Consider the following 21,695-nt stretch of genomic DNA (forward strand, 5'->3'; position numbering starts at 1 on the left):
TTATAAAGTCTCAGTAATTAAAACAACATGACACCAGCACAGAAATAATCAAGTAGATCAATGAAATAAAATGAGAATTCTAGAAACAAACATATATGTCTAACAATGTAACATATGATTAAGTTGATATTTCAAGTCAATGGATAAAATAAGGCTAATTCAACAAATAAGGTGCATGGACCACTATTACTTGAAATAAAATAAATAGAGAGCCCTATTTTACACAGTATACAAAAAATATTCAGGTGAGTTAAAAATTAATATGCAAAAGCTAAGGAGTTTTAGGAGAAAATAAAAACTAATATTTTTCTTACCCTGAAGTAAAATATTCAAACCCAGAAGTTATAAATTAAAATATTGACAATATAACTATATTAAACACTTAAAACTATACAGTAATATACATAAAAAAGTTAAAGGACAAGTAATAAAATGGGAAAGTATTTGCAACACATCTAAAAAAGGGTTAATAGTTTTATTTTTTTTTAGGGGAAAAAATTCTACAAACATTTAATCAAAAAAAGGTAAAGAATACCAAAAAGTCATTTAAAACTTTTTAAAAATAATAGAAATAGGCAAGAAACATACAAAAACAGGTTTAGTTTCAACAAATAATAAAGTAATAAAATAACACATCATTGTCACGATAAGATTAATAAGTATTAAAAATATTGGTCATAGCAAGTATTGGTGACTGTGAAAGGAACTGGGTATTCGTAGACTGTTTTTTTTCATCTCCTTAAAGCAGTCCCTTTAGCATATCTTGCATTTCCGGTTTGGTGGAGGTGTATTCTTTTAGCCTTATTTTGTCTGGGAAACTCCTTATTTCCCCTTCTATTTTAATTGAGAGCCTTGCTGGGTAGAGCAGTCCTGGTTGCACACCTTTGCTTTTCATGACTTAGAATATTTTCTGCCATTCCCTTCTGGATTGTAGTGTTTCTGTTGAGAAGTCATATGCTAGCCGTATCGGGGTTCACCTTATAGGTTACTACCTCTTTCTACCTTACTTCCTTTAGGATTCTCTGTTTGTCTTTGATATTTACCATTTTGATTATGATGTGTCTTGGAGTGGGCCTCTTTGGATTCCTCCTGAATGAGACCCTCTATGCTTATTGGATTTATGTGATTTTTTTCTCTCCTCAGATTAGGGAAGTTTACCATCATTACTTTTTCAAACAGGTTCTCTATCCCTTTCTCATCCTCTTCTCCTTCTGGTATCCCTATTATATGGATATTATTACATTTCAGGTTATCCTGCATTTCCCTCAATGTCTCTTCATTCTTTTTGAGTCTTTTTCCATTTTCTTGCTCCTTTTGGGAGCTTTTTTCTACCTTATCCTCCAGCTCACTAATTTGATCCTCTGCTTCATCTAACCTGTTTTCGAGTTCTTCTACTGTGTTCTTCTACTGTGTTCTTCAATTCAGAAATTGTAGTCTTCATTTCATCTTGCGTCTTATTGATAGTTTCTATGTCTTTTTCATGTTGATATATTTTGTAGTAAGTTCCTCTTAGTTTGCATGTAGTTTTTGGTAATTCCCTCTGAGCTCACTGAGCTCATTGAGCTTCCTAGAACCACTGTTTTTAACTCAATATCTGATAGTTTACTTGCCTCTATTTCATGTAGTTCTTTCTGGGGATTTCTCCTTTCCCTTTTACTAGGGGGTGTTTCTTTGTCTGCCCATTATTTGTGAGGGTTTTTTTTTTTTTTTTTTTGGCTTCTGCTTCTTAAATTGATCCATCTTGATTTTCTGACTTTGTGGTGTGAACTACTATGGTAGACCACTGTTTTTTCTTTCTGGATCTTCCTCTGATGATGTCAGAGGTTGACCCTGTCTGATATTAGGTAGTTTAATTGAGACTTCCAGGAATCTGGTGTCTGTGACGCTCTCCTTCAGCTGTTAATCTAGTCATTCTGCACCCAGCAGTCAGGCTTAGACACCACAGGGTGGAGCAGAGTCCCTCCTGGGAGCAGGGTTATTGGGTACTCTCACACTGCTGCCGCTCAGGGGAGTGGTCTGCCTGAGCAAGATGGCTGCTGCCATATGGAAGAGGAGTCAGCACCAGGACTCTGCTGGCTACTCCTGCAATCCTCTCCCCAAAGCCTCTCTCCCCAGTCTCTCTTCAGGGGTCTCTAGTCCAGTTTGCCCCCACTTTTGCCAGAGACCAGGGTAAGCATCTACAAACAAAAATTTATGCGTTGGCCCTATAAACAGCTCTTTGAGTCTCCAGCCACCTGTCTCTGGCAGAGAGCAACCCTGCTGCTTCTCACAACTAGTTGCTATCTGTGTACTTTTTGGGCTCTGGTGATGCAGGCTGAAGATCCCTACTTACGGTTTAGACGCCAGTCTTCTCAGGAAGATATGACCAGCCATCAATATCCTTCTGGTGCTGCCGCCTATGGGCACCCTGCCCACCTTCTTGAGTCTCTATGGTACTCCCTACAAGTTAGGTTGTGCGAAAGCTCATTCTTTTGCCTGTCCGAAGTTATAAGGCTCCTCTCTCACTATTGTTTCGTTGTTTGTTCCAGGTGATTTCTCCACCATTTAGTTGTAATTCCTGGTTAGTCTTGGGAGGTCAGTGTGACTTTCAGTCACTCTTCTGCCATCTTAATTTCACAACTTGCAATTATTAGTAGAATGGTCAGAGTAAGTCTCATCAAGAAGGCGGCTTTAGAATGAGACCCACTTTTTTAAATTTCATGATTCAGTCTGTATGTATTTTACTATTCCAAATTGCCTTTGTGATATACATTCAGGCAGGTATATCATTTATTTGTACATTATTCTCAAGAAATAAAGAATATGGGCTATATAGTATTTAACCTTTACTAGTTTTCAAAACATACAAATAATATTGGTAATGATATCATATATATGTATGCTATATGTTAAACATAACTCAATTACTTCTCAAGTATAAATAATTATTTGTTCTGAACTTTAATAAATTCTAATAGTATCACTACCTTAATATATGTCTTAATATAATAAATGTCTTTAATATAATACAAAATAAAGTATATATTGGAATGTACCATGTTGTGAATCAAAATATACTTCTTATCCTATATCAGGGATTTTCAACAGGTGGGTAGCAAGAATTTTTAAAACATGCAATATCTAACTACTTAGTCAGGGGCACTAACCTCTTTTCCCTTTGACTGTAAATTTAAAAAGTGGCAATAACCAACACAATAGCTGTCTGATATGAATGAATACAAATTACATCTATTTTTTTCAGATTGGCAAAAAATATATTTTTTGGCATGTTGCAGAATTTTCATAATTCCTTTATGTGTGCAATGCGATGAAAACAAGTTGAAAGCTGCTGTCTTATTTGCATCTTAATAATAAGCAAAGAATTATTACTGCATTTGTGGTTGAGTAGAAAACATTATTTGTTACTTTATAATGTGTATTTTGCTTAATTATGTTGAGTGGACACATTTATTGTAGATAGATTTAATATCAAATAATATGACATTGAACATTAGATTTATAGGGCAATCTGTATGCAACTTTAAAAGGTGATCATAAGCCATAAAATAAATGCTATGTATTTTATTACTTGTGATTACTTAAGAAATTGAGCAAGACGAGTGCAGATTGCTCATTAGTATCAATTGCTGCACTGACACAAATAATATAACATAAGACAACTATCAAATTATCAAAATATAAAAATTTAGGCTGGAAATAGAGCAGAATTTGAATATATAATGTTGTCTCTACACAACACATTTTGGCTAGTAATGTATTGATGCACAAGGCCATAGGCAGCACGTACTTGATAGCTGGCTTCCCACATTTATCATACAGAAAACTGCTGTTTGTGTTTCAGTTTTTCACCTGTACACACAACACAAGTATTGAATGTCATCCAAAGCAGCATCTTGAAAAACATTCATCACTGATTTTCCCCAAGAAAAGATTTCTTTAAATATTTCTTTTAAATTCTTAACATTTGGATTCCACTTTGACATAACTGTCCTATATAGTTTGAATCAAAAGTTTTATCGTTAGACTGCCACCTTTAGATTGCATACTGATGTAATTCACACCTTTCAACCATTGAATAGAAGGAGGAAAAATTCTGGAATTCAACTGTATTAATAAAAGTACTAAAAATGTAAGTGGTTTACATATCATGTACTACTCATGAAATTTAGGCATTATTAGGACTTTTACATATATCAGTAACAAGAATTTAAAATTAAATATATTACTAAAAATAGGGACAGATTAAATGAACCAATGATAATTATCTTTTGAACGCTTACTGCCTGGGCATTCAAAGATGAAGCTTGCTCAAGAAATTTACAATATACATGTGAATTCCCAACAAACACGTCTTAGAACTGTACACTTAAAACCTATATAGTGTTATTAACAAATGCCACCTGAATAAATTTCATGAAAAAAAGACAAAGAAAATATGCTAATATCAATACTATTGACACTTTAAAATTGAATATGAAAAATTATAAAATATAATGTAGATATATATGATTAATCAGCAAAAGAGCTTGATATTTAGCAATAAGACTTCATATTGTTTAGGAGCTATAAACTAAAGATTTAAAATCGAGGAACAAAAAGGTAGTTTGGTTGGATAGAGCAGCAGTTTTCCACCAGTGTTCTGTTGTGCTATATCACAATTTTTTAAAACATGGAACACCTGACTATTTAGTCAGGGGCACTGACCTCTTTCCCTTAAACTGTCATATTAAAAAATGACAACAGCCATCAAAACAATAGCTGTCTGGTGTGAATGAATCAAAATTATACTTATTTTTTTTCAGACTGGCAAAAAATATATTTTTTTGGTGTGCTGAAAATTTTAGTAATTAGTTTTTGTGTGCCATGAGATGAAAAGGGTTGAATATCCCTGGGATAGGGAATAGAGGGATACCATCTTAGGAGACTAGAGAAATAATGCAACAAGCTGATGGGCACTTGTGTATGCATGCTTGTACACACATTTAAGGAAGCATGGCGGGCTATAGGGTTAAGGTCAGAACTTCTTTTTCTCACTTTGCTGTAAATAGTGGGCAAAACCCAGGTTATCAATAAAAAGTAGATAAACATTGCCTATAAATCTAAGTAAATAGAAGATGCTTTATATTGTAATTCAAGGTGGGAAAGGAGACAGATGTTTCAATCATTTTGGTTCTCAGAGAAATACATTCAAATGTCTAGGCAGTTTTTAGTAAAAGATGTGTAACTCAAACATATATTCAGTAATAAGAAAAAGAGGAGAAATGATACAATGACAAGCTACTATCCAGAGTAAAAGTCAATCCTTTCCTTCCCCCTTTCCTTCTGGTCAATAGCTAGAGATAGGCAGTGAAAAGGGTAATTATAAGAGATGAACTGACCAGAGCAATAGTAAATCTGAGTCCTCAGACAATTTTTACACACTCACTTTATTCACGAAAGATTCTCATTTTAACACCTGATATATTTATAAAAAAATTTAAAACACATAAAAAGTTCTGTAAATTCAACTTTTCTCTCAAGAATCTAGGATTGAAATTCTTGGCCTACTAATATGGCTATTGGTACATGGATTGGGGAGGGTGTATTTGAAGCTAAAGTTCATAAAACAGGAAATTTTACTCTGCCAAACAGTCTGACCCAAAAGGCCTGAAAAAACTGCATTCAAAGCCAAAGTGTATGAAGTTACTTGGAGAGAGGTGAAATAAGTAAGAAAGCATAGAACTAATTGTGGGAAGCCTGTTGGAACCTGGTTAGGACTGACTCTGCTAGGTAAAAAATTTCATTCATTACTCAGGGCAGCCTCCTTGAGTCCCTATGTTACTACAGTGGGACCAAACATTGAATCTAAAGGGAAATCCATAGTCAACACATGCAGAAATTATCTATAAAGAATGAATAAACTCAGTCCGATAATTAAGCAATTAGGACAGGTTAAACTAGTTTATTTTCAATTGATCACTCTGACTATTTGGGTTAAAATAGTCAATTTGATATGACAAGAAATTAAGACAAATTTATATATTATGGTGGTGAATTCTTGTTAGAGTTGATTTAAGTTCAGAGCCAAACAATTACTTGCATCTATTCAGTACTTGAAAAAAAATGATAATCTAAAAGTATCTGATTAAAAAAATTAAGAGTTGCATAATTACTCAAATTTATATATATTTATTTATAGCCAGAGGAAAAATACTGTATTTTTGTTTTACTGTTGAATAAAATGGATTTTAAATATAAATAATTTGTTGAACATGTAAAAATCTTCTAAAAAAGATAATTTTAAAAATCTCCTCTTTGTGGTATTAGTAAGTCTATTAAATATATTTTTACCATGGGCCTAATTTAATTTTATGAAAACTTTTGTATTTTTAGAATGATTAACTCACTGTCTTTGCTGGTGCAACTCAGTGGATTGAGCTCCGGCTTGCGAACCAAAGGGTTGCCAGTTCTATTCCTAGTCAGGGCACATGCCTGGGATGCCAGCCAGGTCCCCAGCAGAGGGCTTGTGAGAGGCCACCACATGTTGATTTTTCTGTCCCTCCCTCCCCTCTGTCAAAAAATAAATAAATAAAATATTTTTAAAAATGATTAACTCATTATTTTAAATATGGCTTATTATACCTTAAAAAGTGGGCAGGGTATGAAATCATAAGACAAAACTAGAAAGGAAATGAGAAGTTTGTGAAGATAATTTTAATGAAAAGGGAGATATAGCTTAATACTAGAAACATGATGTATTACTAAATAGAAGATACGTATATATTTAAAAACAGGAAAAATAAAATTATTATTCATATATATTAAATGTGTATAGCTGTTATATAAAGTTTTTTTTAAGGAAGTACATATAAGAAAGTATCATAAAAAAGAAAAAAAGGGATTCAAAATCAGAGCCACACTTGTATTTCTTTCTTAAGTGTTATTTATTAAAACATTGTAAATTTTATAATTTTCTTTTTTTAAAGATTTTATTTATTTATTTTTTAGAGTGAGGGGAAGGGAGGAAAGAAAGGGGAAGAGAAACACTGATGTGAGAGAGAGACATCAATCGGTTGCCTCCTATACGTACCCACATAGGACTGAACCCTCGATCTACGCATGTGCCCTGACTGGAAACTGAACCAACAACCCTTTGCTTTGCAGGTCGATGCCCAACCAACTGAGCCACACCAGTCAAGGCACTTTCTTGAGAATTACATTATATAAATAAGTGATTAATTTCAATAGATTGGATGTTTGAGTTCATTATGATGTCAGTCATCTCATTAGAAAAATCATAAAGCTACCCCACATAATTTGTGTAGCTATCCATGTATTTGTTTTTTTTCTGTTTTCTCATGCAGAATAATTTCTGCACTTCACAGCAAGAGCTGTGCTTTTTCCTAGTTACTAAACTAAACAAAGCACATTGGGCTTCCTGGGCTGTGGTAGAGAATGGGGTAGAATGAGGATTGGAATTCAGTTGAGGATTTTTAGGCCCAACAAATAGATAATGTTCCCATTTACTCAAGCTTTTGCTTTTAATTGATTTGGGGATAAAGATACCAACTACTTTGTTTGCCGTTCCATGTCCTTAAACAGTCTCGTGGGAGGAAATCATCAAAGTGTGTTCTGTAAATGTGGAATTAACAAGGCAAAACTAAAGACACTTAGGTTTGCATCATAAATTGTGGCTATTGAAAAAATTGTCTAGAAAAAGGTCTTATCTGCCTTTCTGATTCTCTAGAAATCTTAACTTTTCCACTTTCCAATAGGAAACTATTGGTTAAGTGTTGTCAACATATCTAGTGTCAATCAAATGAAGATGCAATTTCAGTTAAAAGTGAATATTATGACAGAAACAATTATCATGTACATAAAAATTTAGAATCCCATATAAATGAAATTTCAATTTAGAGGAAATCTGAGTATTTTTGTCAACTTTGACTACATAGGGGTCTACTTTTCTAAGTAGATATAAAATAATTATGGAAAAATTATACATTAGAGGCTAAGAATTTTAATTTTGAAAAAATATTTATAAAGAAGATTTTCTTTATAAGATGACACTCTTTAAAAAGCATCAAATCCTTAATCTTCCCATTTTTTTAATTAGAATAAGAGTTGTTAATATGACTTCACTGAGATTTATGTAATTTCTACATTTATGTAATTTGGTTTTTTTTTTATATGCAATTAACTTTTATGTTTCAGAGTGATTTAACTATGATGGTTGTAAATATGAGAGGTTAACTGTAAATTGGTACTCAGAATCATATTCTAGTTGACATTTCAGTGGGGTTGACAATTATTTGTCCAAAACAAAGCCTCATATTTTGCATTTGAATTAATAAACAGCAACAAGCATTCACATTTTTACCTATTAGAGTCATATGGAAAAATAATTTGTATACATAATACATGTGTACTAATTTATATATCCTGAATAGAATAGTTTCATAATATTAAAATTATCGTGTTGAAATAATGTCATGAATTTTGACAAGTGATTTTAATGAGTTTATTCTCTTGTACCTATTTGAAGACCAAGAGCAAAAAGAACTTGACTCATTTTGTAAGTAGGATAACATGATTTATGATATGGAGCTAGAAGGCAATTTTTTTTTTGCAAAGTTAGGTAAAAACACTCGAGATAAAATATGATTTAGTGTGTTAGGATGTTTTATTTGGATTCCTGATATATCTGGGTCTGAAGGATTGACTCTGATCCCAGATCTTGCATATTTGGAAATTTTATTTTGTCAGCTTGCTCAGGGTTTATCAGGGTGAGTGAATGAGGCTAACCAAATTCCACAGGACAATCTATTAATCTTCATTCAGGAAATCACTTTTTTTATACATAATACCTTTTGGTTTTTTAAATATACTGTGAAAAAGGCATCAAATTGTTTGGAATCATAGCAAAAGATCTGAATATTTTTATTCATCCTTCAGCAAAATGTAGATGATTGTTCCCGCCCTACCGTATATGTGTTAACACAACTGGCTCTGAATAGGACAATGCTGGACAAGCACATTAATTCTTGTTCTATAGCTTTTCTGCTTTACCACTGATGCAGCTCAGCAGCCCTCTGTTGTATTACCAGCTTTATGAAGTTTATATTTATAACATTATATGTTATTTTAAGTGGAATATAATTGATAGTGGCCACTTTCTACTACATCAAGTGAGACATTTAACTATTGGTATAAAGGATACCAAAATATAATATAGGACCATTTCCTAGAGTGGTCCTATACTTAATTAATTTCATATATCTCTATGTTGATATTTTGCAACTTCCATCTGCATACATTGGCAGTTTCTAACTCATGATTCTTTCTGGTGCCTCTCTGTTTCAAACTTCCAGCTATCTCTTTTCTCATTAAACCCATACAATCAATTAGTATTTTCCAAACTGTGATCCAAAAACCCTGGTTTATGACAAAATTTCAATAATTTTTAGCAAAATTAGGAAAAATATTTTCTCCTAAGGCTAAATATATTTAACCTCTTTTTGGCATTATATTTCCTTTACTTTGATAAAAAGATGTGTATCATAAATATAAATTATAATAAATATATTTACTTTCCATTAGTGGAAATATAAAATGCTAGCAGTTTAGAAGAAGCCCAATTTCCTTTATTTTCCTCTCCCTCTTCCTTCAGGAACCACCATTGGGCCAATAAAATTCTTCTGGTATTTTAAAGACTGGTAATTATAAGTAAGGCTACCTTAAGTTTTTTGGGATGGGTGAGAAGGACTCACAAAGACAGACAGACTAACACTATTGATTATATTAAAATGATTTCCTGGAACCAAGTTTATGGAATTTACAGAGTGCCAAAAAGGGTTAGCCACCTGATTTTCCATAAGAAAGGAATTATGAAAATAAGGAGAGAACTTGGCAAGAGTTTTTTTAAAATTTGAGAGAAGAAAAATAGCAAGAGCCTTGGCTTGGTCTAAGTGGGATATCAACACAGGAGTGAATTTGTCTAGTGATCCAGTGCTCCAAGATTTCCAAAAGCATGCATTATTACTGGGGAGCTGAGAAGCCTCTAGAGAAAATAATTCCTATTCTCTTTGCTGCTACTGGTGAGATTTGCTGGAACACTTGACATAATTTAAGTAAATTTTTAAAGAACATTTTCCACATGGTTGATTATTTACTGTTAAGTTTTTATTACTACTTTTTATATTGTGTCTTTAGTTTGGTAGAAAAAAATCCCCACAAATTTGCACAATTTGCTACTCTTTTAATTTGGTGAAAAATTTCTGTGGTGGCATGCAGACTTTAATTTTCTTCAACATTAAACTGAAAAAAGGAAGTGTATTCTTTCTTCCATATAAGGCTCAGTGTGTATTTCTTTAATCCATCTTTTAGCTCTACATATACATAGTCCTCACTCAATAATTGACCCTCAGTTTTCAATCCTAGCTCTGCCATGTACACACTGTGGGATTGAGGGCCAATCACAATTTCTTGAACTTTCATTTTCTGCGGTATAAATCCAGCTTTAATAGTAAATACTACATAGCATTCTAATTAGGATTGGGTAAAATCATCCATATAGGTTCTTACTTCATGGTGTGGCACAAGGAAGAGAGTCAATACAAGTCAGTTACTTTTACTAATAGTTCTGGTATTTTGTATTAGAGAAAAACCTGAGCTCACTTTAGGTTTTGTACTTGGGTAGGTAACATGTCAGTTTTGTACTAGTATACTTGTTAAACCTTCATTTCATTGAACATTATTCTAAAGATGTATTTTTCTTTTTACTAATGTTTTATATAATACTATACTTTATTTCTGATTGTAAGCTCAAATTGCTTTCAATTTAGGAAAGTTTACTTAATCAGATCTTAGCACATTATTTCTGTTCTAAGGATCTAGCTTTATCAAAACCTCTACTACACTTTATCTACATCTCTACTTCTCCAAAGATATTGTCCTTAACCTATATTTTTATTTATTTTCTTTTATTTAATAATTCAGTAGGCTTCTATGCCTCTGATATTTTCTACCCTACTCCAAGTTTCTTCCCCAACCTTTCTAGTAATCTGTTTTTTGTTTTTTCCCTAAGCAGCTTTTCAGCCATTATTATCTCAAATCAACAATAGCATTTAGGGGTAAATATTTAGAAAAGCAGAAATATATGACATATCAGGACAGGGATTTAAAGACCTTCCTGTAGAAAGAAGACTATCTGAGGTTAAGAGGAAAGGTCTTGGCTTGTGGTCTTTGTCTTTCGTATTTTCTTTAGACAAAATATATGACATTTATCTTCTATATATAATGGAATAATATATTTGATCCCCCACACTAACTCTGTCACTTCTCATGCATGTGTTTTCCCTTTTTGGTAATTTTTGTCCATTCCATTCAGCCCTTTTCCCATTATTGCATTAGATATCAAAAGAGCAAATGTCATCTACAAAAAAAAAAAAAAAGTATATAAGATAGGGGAGTTCCTGTCAGAAAAGAAGCAAAAGATTTTCAGACAATGGAAAGAATTGACAAGGGAAGATAATGAGGTATCAAATGTTGTGAAGGACTCCTTTTAAGTTCCAAATCTCAAAGAAAGTGAACCCAGGGTAGTAAGTGGTTTGAAAGGGAAATAAAATGGCAAAGGAATCTTGTGTTTTGGCCCAATAGAGTAGCAAAGATGAGATGGTACATTTAGATAAGGAGTAAGTCTCTGGTGTCCCACAGCTTGCATGTAGTAAGCAGAGGATACATGCATATCCTCAAGTGCCCACCAGTCTAGAGGTAGTGAAGGATAACTGGTGAGCTCACCTGGAGGCTTATTGTGGTGAGGGTAAGTAAGATTTAGCATACACAGAGTGCTGCAAGCTGACTGCTCACATTAGCAGTTAGGGTTCGGATGGATATTGCAATCTAATCTCCGGGACTCTATGGTGCAAATGATTGCAGAAGCAGGGCTTGGATGAGGTATGCAAGAAGAGGTAGCATATTTGTCTCAGACTGCCTACAACAGAGCAAAGTTGCAGCAGCTTTGGAAGTGGTGTCTCATAGCTTGACACAAAGAATAGCATGCAAGCCAAAAGCCTCTGAATATTTATCCAAACAAGTATTAGTATTTTGAACCAAAAGTCTTTGAATAATTTTTATTTTCAAAAATGGCAACAATTAGCCCTGGCTGGTGTGGCTCGGTGGATCGAGTGCCAGCCTGAGAACCAAAGGATTGCTGGTTCGATTCTCAGTCAGGGCATATGCTTGGGTTTTCGACCAGGTCCCCAGTAGGGCGCACATGACTCTCGACCACACGTTCATGTTTCTTTCTCTCTCTTTCTCTCTCCCTTCCCCTCTCTCTAAAAATAAATAAATAAAATATTTTAAAAGATGGCAAGAATTTTGCAAAATAAATAAATTACTTTTGGCAAGGAAATTGAATGATAGTGTCTAAATTTCAGCTGGTGGAGATTCTAATTCTCTTATTGTATATTGTGTTTCCTTTTATTGTTTTGTCACCCTCTATAGTTGCATTTCTACTTCCATTTCACTATTGTTTTTCTAGATTCTTTTGTCTTTTAAAAAAGGCTACACTTTTTTTCCTCTAAATTTTAGGGAAGATATCAAAGGTAAAACCCTTGGGCCAGTTTTCACATTCAGAGGCAGTATTTCTTTAAAGCCCTGAAGCTGTTTTCTTTTTCTTCTAGTAAAAGAAACAATACCAAGTTCTCAATTAATGTTTTTAACAAATATCTGAGTAACTATACAAGATTGGATTATTGTTTTTTTGAGTCATTATTGCTAAACATATGAGGCAGAGCAAATGATTGAACAGAAATGTAGCAACAAATCATATAGGCTTAAGGAATAGTTCTATTTGGGCTATCACTCTAAATCTCATCGACTCAACAATGCGGACCCAGCAGACACTAGATACATTGCTAAGCAGTTGACTGAAAGCCCCTGTTAGGTAAACTGGACAGATAGACAAGGCCATGCCTTCACAGAGTGAGCACAAACTGTAGCTGCCTGGTTGGTATCTGTGGATCTGGTATAGAGACACTTCTCAGCCCTCTGAGGAGTAGTACCAGTCCCCAAGCCATTTTACACATATCAGATTCCTAGCACCAAGATAAGACATTGTTCGCACTCTTACTCTAATTTTAGCGATGGGATTGCATAGATCCTGAAAGGTGATCTGGTTTTAGCACAGGACTAAAGGTCTAAAAAGGATGCTGAATTTAGCTATGAAAGAAAGTTAGGTGTTGCTGACATTAAGGGGAGTCTTAGTTGTTGCTAGCTTAAAAGAAGAAAAAAATAAGGATGCATCAGTGAGCCATGGGGCTGGTAAGTAGAAACAATTTGGTTTTCATTTTAATATGAGATAGTTTAATGGAACTAATAGAGATTATTACAATGGCTTATAACTCAAGGAAGCGTAAAAATATGAACATATATGTAACATTTAGGTCAAAATTGAACAAAATAATGTTGGTGATCTAATGAAAGCTAGAGTTAAGTATAATTTAACCACAATGCTTTCTCCCAGTTATGTGAATAAAATGAATTTTACATGAAAAGGGTGATTGTAGTCCCCAAACTTAGTACCTTAAATAGGCTTCTTTTTAAAAATCATGCAATTACAGGCAGCAAAAGAATGACAACTGGATAATTTATTATTTTACTGGTATCATTTCTTAACTTTTTCACCTACTCATCACTACAACGTGTTGTTACATTTGTGAGAGTAAGACCTCTCAGTTAAATGAACAAATCACAAAAGTATCTTAGCATCATCATTTTTGCCCTTTATTTTTTTTGCACTTATGCAAGTCTTTTTTCTAAACTTAAATTGCATTTTATCTTTAAGTTCCTAACAATTACAAGATTTTTGAATAAAGGTAGAAGACTTTTCAGATAATTTTAGATGCAGGTAAGAATTGTATGTGATTAAAAAATTTTTTTCATTTAAAACTATTGAAGTTTTCCCAAACATGTTATGTTTATTTTTTTAATTTATTTTTTATTATTTTTCTTCAAATACATTTGTCTCTGCCTTTCCCCCACCGTTTCCCCTGCCCCCTCCCCCACCTTACCTTAATCCGTCCCCTTTGGTTGTGTCCATGAGACCTTGCTACACATTCCCCGACCCTCCCCTTCCCTTTCTTTTCCCTCCATCCCCACCTCCATCCATCCCTCTTGTCTCTGTTCATTTCTTTTCATTTCGTATTGCTGGTATTATTTTCCTTGCATCTTTCTATTGTTAGTTAGGTTCTGCTTATAGGTGAGATCATATGGTATTTGTCTTTACCCCCTAGCTTATTTCGCTTAGCATAATGCTCACGAGTTGCATACAAGCTGTCGCGAAGTTTAGTAGTTCTTTTCTTCTTTCTGCTGCGTAATATGCCATTGTGAAAATGTACCATAGTTTTTTGATCCAATCATGTACTGATGGGCAATTCGGTTGCTTCCAACACTTGGCTATTGTAAATTGTGCTGCTATGAACATTGAGGTGCACAGGTTCTTTTGAACTGGCGTTTTGGGATTCTTAGGGTACAGTACCAGCAGGGGAATCACTGGATCAAAAGGCAGTTCCATTTTCAGCTTTTTGAGGAAATTCCACACTGCTTTTCACAATGGCTGCACCAGTCTGCATTCCCATCAACAGTGTACTAGGGTTCCCTTTTCTCCACAACCTCACCAGCACCTGTTGTTTGTGGATCTGTATATGATGGTCATTCAGACCGGTGCGAGGTGGTACCTCATTGTGGTTTTGACCTGCATTTCTCTGATGGCTAGTGATGCTGAGCATCCTTTCAAATGTCTCTGTGCCCTCTGTATCTCCTCCTTGGAAAAGCGTCTGCCCAGGTCCTTTGCCCATTTTTTGATTGGATCGTTTGTTTTCTTGAAGTGGAGTCAAGTGAGTTCTTTATATATTATGGAGCTCAAACCTCTTTCTGATGTATCATTAGCAAATATATTTTCCCATACGGTTGACTCATTTTTCATTTTGCTGGTGTTTTGTTTAGCTGTGCAGAAGCTTCTTATTTTGATGAGGTCCCACTTGTTTATTCTTTCCTTTATGTCCCTTGCTTTAGGAGATATATCACTGAAAAAACAGCTGCATGGGATATCTGAGAGTTTCCTGCCAATGTTCTGCTCTAGGACTTTTATGGTGTTGCGGCTTATATTTAAGTCTTTTATCCATCCTGAGTTTATTTTTGTGTATGGTGTCAGCTGATGATCCAATTTCAATTTTTTGCATGTAGCCGTTCAGCTCTCACAACACCATTTGTTGAAGGGGCTATTATTGCTCCATTTTATGCTTCTGCCCCCTTTGTCAAATATTAGTTGCGCATTAGACCTGGGCTTATTTCTGGGCTTTCTATTCTGTTCCACTGGTCTATGGGTCTGTTCTTGTGCCAGTACCAGATTGTTTTGAGTATAGTGGCTTTGTAGTAGAGTTTGATGTCCAATATTGTGATCCCTTCTACTTTGTGTTTCTTTCTCAAAATTGCTGAGGCTATTCGGGGTCGTTTATGGTTCCATATAAATTTTTGAAATGTCTGTTCTATTTCTGTGAAATACGTCATTGGTATCTTAATAGGGATTGCGTTGAATCTATAAATTGCTTTGGGTAGTATGGACATTTTGATGATATTAATTCTTCCAATCCATGAGCATGGTATATGCTTCCATTTATTTGTGTCTTCCTTAATTTCTTTCTTCAATGTTGTATAGTTTTCTGCATACAGGTCTTTTACCTCCTTGATTAAATTTATTCCTAGGTACTTTATTTTTCTTGTTGCTATATTGAATGGTATTTTTTTCCTGATTTCTTCTTCTTTTTCATTGCTGGTGTACAAAAATGCCTTTGATTTCTGAATATTGACTTTGTATCCTGCTGTTTTGCCAAATTCACTTATTAGGTTGAGGAGTTTTTTGGTAGAGTCTACAGGGTTTTCTATGTACACTCTCATGTCATATGCACACAATGGTAGTTTTACTTCCTCCTTTTCAATTTGAATGCCTTTTATTTCTTTTTTTGTCTGACCGCTGTGGCTAGGACTTCCAATACCATGTTGAAAAGAAGTGGTGAAAGCGGACATCCTTGTGTTCCCGATATTAGTGGGAAGCTTTTACTTTTTGCCCATTGAGTATGATGTTGGTTGTAGGTGTTTCATATATGGCCTTTATTACATTGAGCAATGCCCCATTTATTCCCATTTTGCTGAGTATTTTGATCATAAATGGGTGCTGTACCTTATCAAAAGCTTTTTCTGCATCTATCAGATGATCATGTGGTTTTTCACCTTTCTTTTATTTGTGTGATATATTACGTTTATTGATTTGAGTATATTGGTCCATCTCTGTATCCCTGGGATGAATCCCACTTGATCATGGTGGATAATCTTTTGAGTATTGCTGGATGCGGTTTGCCAATATTTTGTTGAGGATTTTAGCGTCTATGTTCATCAGCGAAATTGGCCTGTAGTTTTCTTTCTTTGTAGGGTCTTTAACTGGTTTTGGTATTAGGGTGATGCTGGCCTCATAAAAAGAGTCTGGGAGTCTTCCCTGCTCTTGGACTTTTTGGAATAGTCTTGAGAAGGACAGGGGTTACCTCTTCCTTAAATGTTTTGTAAATTCCCCCTTGTAACTGTTTGGCCCTGGGCTTTTATGTGCTGAGAGTTTCTTGATTACTGCTTCAATATCCCCAGCTGTTATCAGTCTGTTCAGGCTTTCTGCTTCTTCCTCCTTCAGTGTTGGAAGATTATACTTTTCTAGAAATTTGTCCATTTCATCCAGGTTTTCAAATTTCTTGGAATGTAATTGTTCATGGTAGTTTCTTACAATCCTTCGTATTTCTGTGGTATCAGTTGTTATTTCTCCTCTTTAATTTCTGATATTATTTATTTGGGTCTTCCCCTTTTTTTCTTGATGAGACTGCTTAAAGACTTCTTGATTGTTTTTATCTTTTCAAAGTACCAGCTCCTGGATGGGTTGATCCCTTGAATTGTTCTTTTCGTCTCTATGTCATTCAATTGTCCTCTGATCTTGACTATTTCCTTCCTTCTACTTGCTCTGGGATTTATTTGTTGTTGTTTCTCCAGTTCTTGAAGTTGTAGTGTTAGGTCTTTTATTTGAAATGTTTCTATCTTTTACAGGTAGGTCTGTATGGCTATGAACTTCCCTCTCAAGACTGCCTTTGCTGTGTCCCATAGGTGTTGGACAGTTGTCTGTTCATTTTCATTTGTTTCCAGAAACTTTTTGATGTCTTCTCTTATCCCATTATTGACCCATTCATTGTTTAATAGTCTACTGTTCAGTCTCCATGAGTTTGCAAGTTTTTGAAGTTTCTCTTTGAGGCTGATTTCCAGTTTCACACAGTTGTGTCCCGAGAAAAAGCTTGTTATTATTTAAATTTTCCTGAATTTGCTCAGGTTTGCTTTGTGTCCTATCATGTGGTCTATCTTTGAAAAACTGCCATGCGCATTTGAAAAGATGTGTATTTTGCTTCTTTGGGATGTAAGGTTCTATATATATCAGTTAAGTCTCTTTGATTCAGTGCGTCATTCAGCTCCACAATATCCTCATTGATGTTTTGTTTGGAAGATCTGTCCATTTTTGACAGTGGGGTGTTGAAATCCCATACTATCATTGTGTTGCTGTCTATATGTTCTTGACGTCCTCCAAGATTTTCCTTATATACTTGGCTGCCCCTATGTTGGGTCCATATAAGTTTACAATGTTTATGTCTTCTTGATGGATTCTTCCTTTAAGGATTATAAAGTGCCCCTCTGGGTCTCTTTTTATGGCCTTTGTTTTAAAATCTATTTTGTCTGATATAAGTATTGCTACCCCTGCTTTCTTTTCTTGCCCATTTGCTTGGAATGTTTTTTTCCATCCCTTTACTTTCAATCTGTGTAGGTCTCTTGCTCTGAGGTGGGTCTCTTGTAGACAGCATATGTGTGGGTCATGTTTTCTTATCCATTGAGCTATCCTATGTCTTTTGATTGGGGCATTTAGTCCATTTACATTGAGAGTTATTATTGATAGAAACCTATTCATTTTTTCTCCTTGTACCTGTGTTTTTCTCTTTCTCGCTCTTTTCCTTCATCTTCCTAAACCAGTCGCTTTAGCATATCTTGTAGTGCTGGTTTGGTAGACATGTATTCTTTTAGCCTTCTTGTGTCTGGGAAACTCCATATTTCTCCTTCTATTTTAATTGAGAGCCTTGGTGTGTAGAGCAGTCTTGGTTGTAGGCCTTTGCTTTCCATGACTTGGAATATTTCTTGCCATTTCCTTCTGGCTTGTAGAGTTTCTGTTGAGAAGTCAGCTCCTAGGTGTATCGGGGCCCCCTTGTGTGTTACTTCTCCTTTTCCCTTGCTGCCTTGAGGATTCTCTCTTTGTCCTTGATATTTTGCCATTTTAATGATGATGTGTCTTGGAGTGGACCTCCTTGGGTCCCCCTTGAGAGGGGCCCTCTGTGCCTCCTGGATCCATGAGACCTTTCTCTCCTCAAATTGGGGAAATTTTCCATCATTACTTTTTCAAAAAGATTCTCTATCCCTTGCTCTTCTTTTTCTCCTTCTGATATCCCTATTATGCGGATATTATTGCATTTCAGGTTGTCTTGTAAATCCTTAAATGCCTCTTTGTTCTTTTTGAATCTCTTCCATTTATTGTTCTTTCTGGGAGCTTTTTTCTACCTTATCCTCCATCTCACTAATCAGTCCTCAGCTTCATCCAGCATGCTTTGGATTCCTACTGTGTTCTTCAATTCAGAAATGGTATTCTTCATATCCTCTTGTGTCTTCTTGATAGTTTCTATGTCCTTTCCCAGGTTGATATAGTTTGCTGTAAGATCCTGAAAGTTTCCCTGCAGTTTCTCATAGTTATCTTTGAGCTGGCTGAGCTCATTGAGCTTCCTTAGAACCATTGTTTTGAATTCAATATCTGATAGTTCCTTTGCCTCTATTTCATTTAGCTCTCTCTGTGGGGATTCCCCTTTTCCACTCATTTGGGGGGAACTTCTTTTTCTTCCCATTTTTATGAGAGTCTATTAGTTTTCCCAAACATGTTATGTTTAAAAGAAGTGAAAAACCTTATTCCTTCAGGGGAGGGGTTCCTGTTTGATGAGTTGCAATTTTCGCTTTAATTTTGTCTGGAATATCACAGTGAAGTGAATTTTTTGGAGCTTGACCTTTCAAGTTTCAAGTAGAAACTAGGGCAGATGGTAGTATAATCAAAAGTAATGAAAGTTAACCTAAAACTGCCACTTGAAAAATATGGAGCTCAGGATTATGTTTGGGTGAGGATTTTTTTGAAATCAGATTATTCTTTATATTTTTTCTGAAGTACAATCATCTAGCCACAGCAGGGAGACACCAAGGAGCTATCTATCTTCCCTCCTCTCTCCCTTTCTTTCATTTCTGGAGGCACAGCAGATAATGCTGCAATTACAGAATGAAAGAAAGTGAGTCCTCTGACACCAGTATCCTCCCCACTGCTTTTCCGTGTATCAATTCAACCATTTCCAAGGCAAGGTAGGCTCTCTTTAAAAAGATGAAATGCCAAATGCTACAGTAACTTTCCACTTCCACATAATAAGGTACAGTAAATCATACACAAACTCTCTCACTGTCCACTTTTCACTGTTACGAAAATTCCTTCTCTTTTTCTTTCTGGCACATCTGAACACTTAGACATTGTTTTTTAGTCATTTTTTCATCAACACCATCATCAATAATCAATAATGATTCAAGTTCAACATATACTTGACACTGTGCACAGTTGCAGACTATATACTGAAGGGAGCAAGAGAGACTCACCTGGTTCAAAGAACACACATTTTAAGCTTAAAGTAGAATACTCAGGGTAAATAATAACAATATAATTTTTTTATTATATATGCTATATTCTTTCAAAAATAATGGTGGGATTTATTCCAATATGCTATAGCAAAGGTCATTAGTAGTTATGGCTTTTTGAGATAATTGGAATTCAGTCCCTTTTATTAGTAAAAGTTATTAGTGTATATTCATTCCTTCAGGTTATTCTGCTCAGGTATTTTATAATAAATGTCAATACACTTATTTACCACTTATATCCATTTGTTTTTATAAAATTTGTCATTTACATTCTTTATATATTTAATACTCACAACAACCCTTTGAAGTTGCTGCTATTTTATCTCCATTTCATAGATGAATAACCTGAAATCCCCGCAAGCTCAAAGTAACATGCCCAAGTGTTCAAAACTTGTAAGTGCTAAAACTAGGATTCCAACCATAGCAACCAGAATCCACAAATGTTAGCATCAGTGAACCACGATAGTATAGATCCTAACAATTAAATTCAACTTTTCCTTGGTTAAAGAAAAACATTTTTCCTCCAAGAAACTGAATATTTTTTAAATTTGCATATATGACAAAAATTTGTGACTCCTTTCTTTTTTAAGTATTTATATATTTAAAACACATCTTTCATATATTTCTTATATATTAAAACCTAGATATATTAAGCAACTTTCTCAAGATTGAAATATTTACCATTACCTGAACTAAGACTGAAACAGAGGTCTTAGAACACTTCTAGTTCATTTCTATTTGCACTCTCCAGACTGCATGGTAAATATTTTGTATAAAGGAGAGTAAGGACATTTTACAAATAAAGTGCTACAGTTATCAGAGTTTGTATTGTTATTTTCTTCTTTTCTTCCTCATTCTTTACCATTCCCTTTCCCTTTCTCTCATCTGCCTCCTTTTCCTCTTCCTCCTACTCCTCTTCCTTCTCTTCCTCATCTTAACCTTTATCTTCTTCCTCCTAATCTATATGTAGTTTGTGGCATGGAAAAAATGCTAATAAGCAGGGAAGTCCATAGCTCCTAAATAGACTGTCCAATGCAACTGTATCAATAATATGTGATATATTATGACATCAAAATACTTGAGTTTTATTTTTTACAAACAGAAATAAATGTTGATGAAACTATAGTAGGATTAGAATCAATCATTTGCACATCACATGCTTTAAATTTATTGAAGAAAAATGTTTCTAAAAAATTTTGTCAGAGTGCCTGGAATTATTAATTAAAGCTTTCAGAAAATCTGTTGGCTTCTGAGCAACATAACCCTTTAAAGAAGAAAGTTTCTTCTGACAGATGTCTTCCTACTCTAACCATATTTAAAATGGACATATTCTAAAGAACCATCAATGAGGAGTCATGTAGGAAGTCAAAGTACTGCAGTGTGACTCTATATAGTGTCTATTAATTAAGGGACCAGTAGTGACTGGCATTATGTCATGTAAAATTTCTTTTACCTCACTTTTGTCTTACATGAGCCCTGTTTACCTGCATATGTTAGGAAAATATGTGCTTATCACATTGCTGTTCCACCTCAATTATAGATATAATATAGGGCAAACGCATGTTACATGTTTACTGTTAAAATTGCATTTCACATTATGTTGTTTTATTTTATAAAACAATGTTCCTAAACTTAGATTAATACATGTTTATGAATTTTCATTCATTAAGGAAAAATTTGCTTTTTTATACTTTTTCATGGATTAATTCACAGTTGTAAAGTTTGATAATTTCTCTTGGAGACTGAGTTTTCTGGCTCCTTCAGTATTGATTAGCATGGAGTGTCCAGGACAACGCTCAAGATCTTTAGAAAATGATTCTCACAATCTAACCAATATGTCTCAAGCACAAACACATAAGATTCTCTCA

This window comes from Pteronotus mesoamericanus, unplaced genomic scaffold (genome assembly GCF_021234165.1).
Source record: "Pteronotus mesoamericanus isolate MK-2021 breed Mesoamerican mustached bat unplaced genomic scaffold, CSHL_Meso_final scaffold_232, whole genome shotgun sequence".
Lineage (NCBI taxonomy): Eukaryota > Metazoa > Chordata > Mammalia > Chiroptera > Mormoopidae > Pteronotus > Pteronotus mesoamericanus.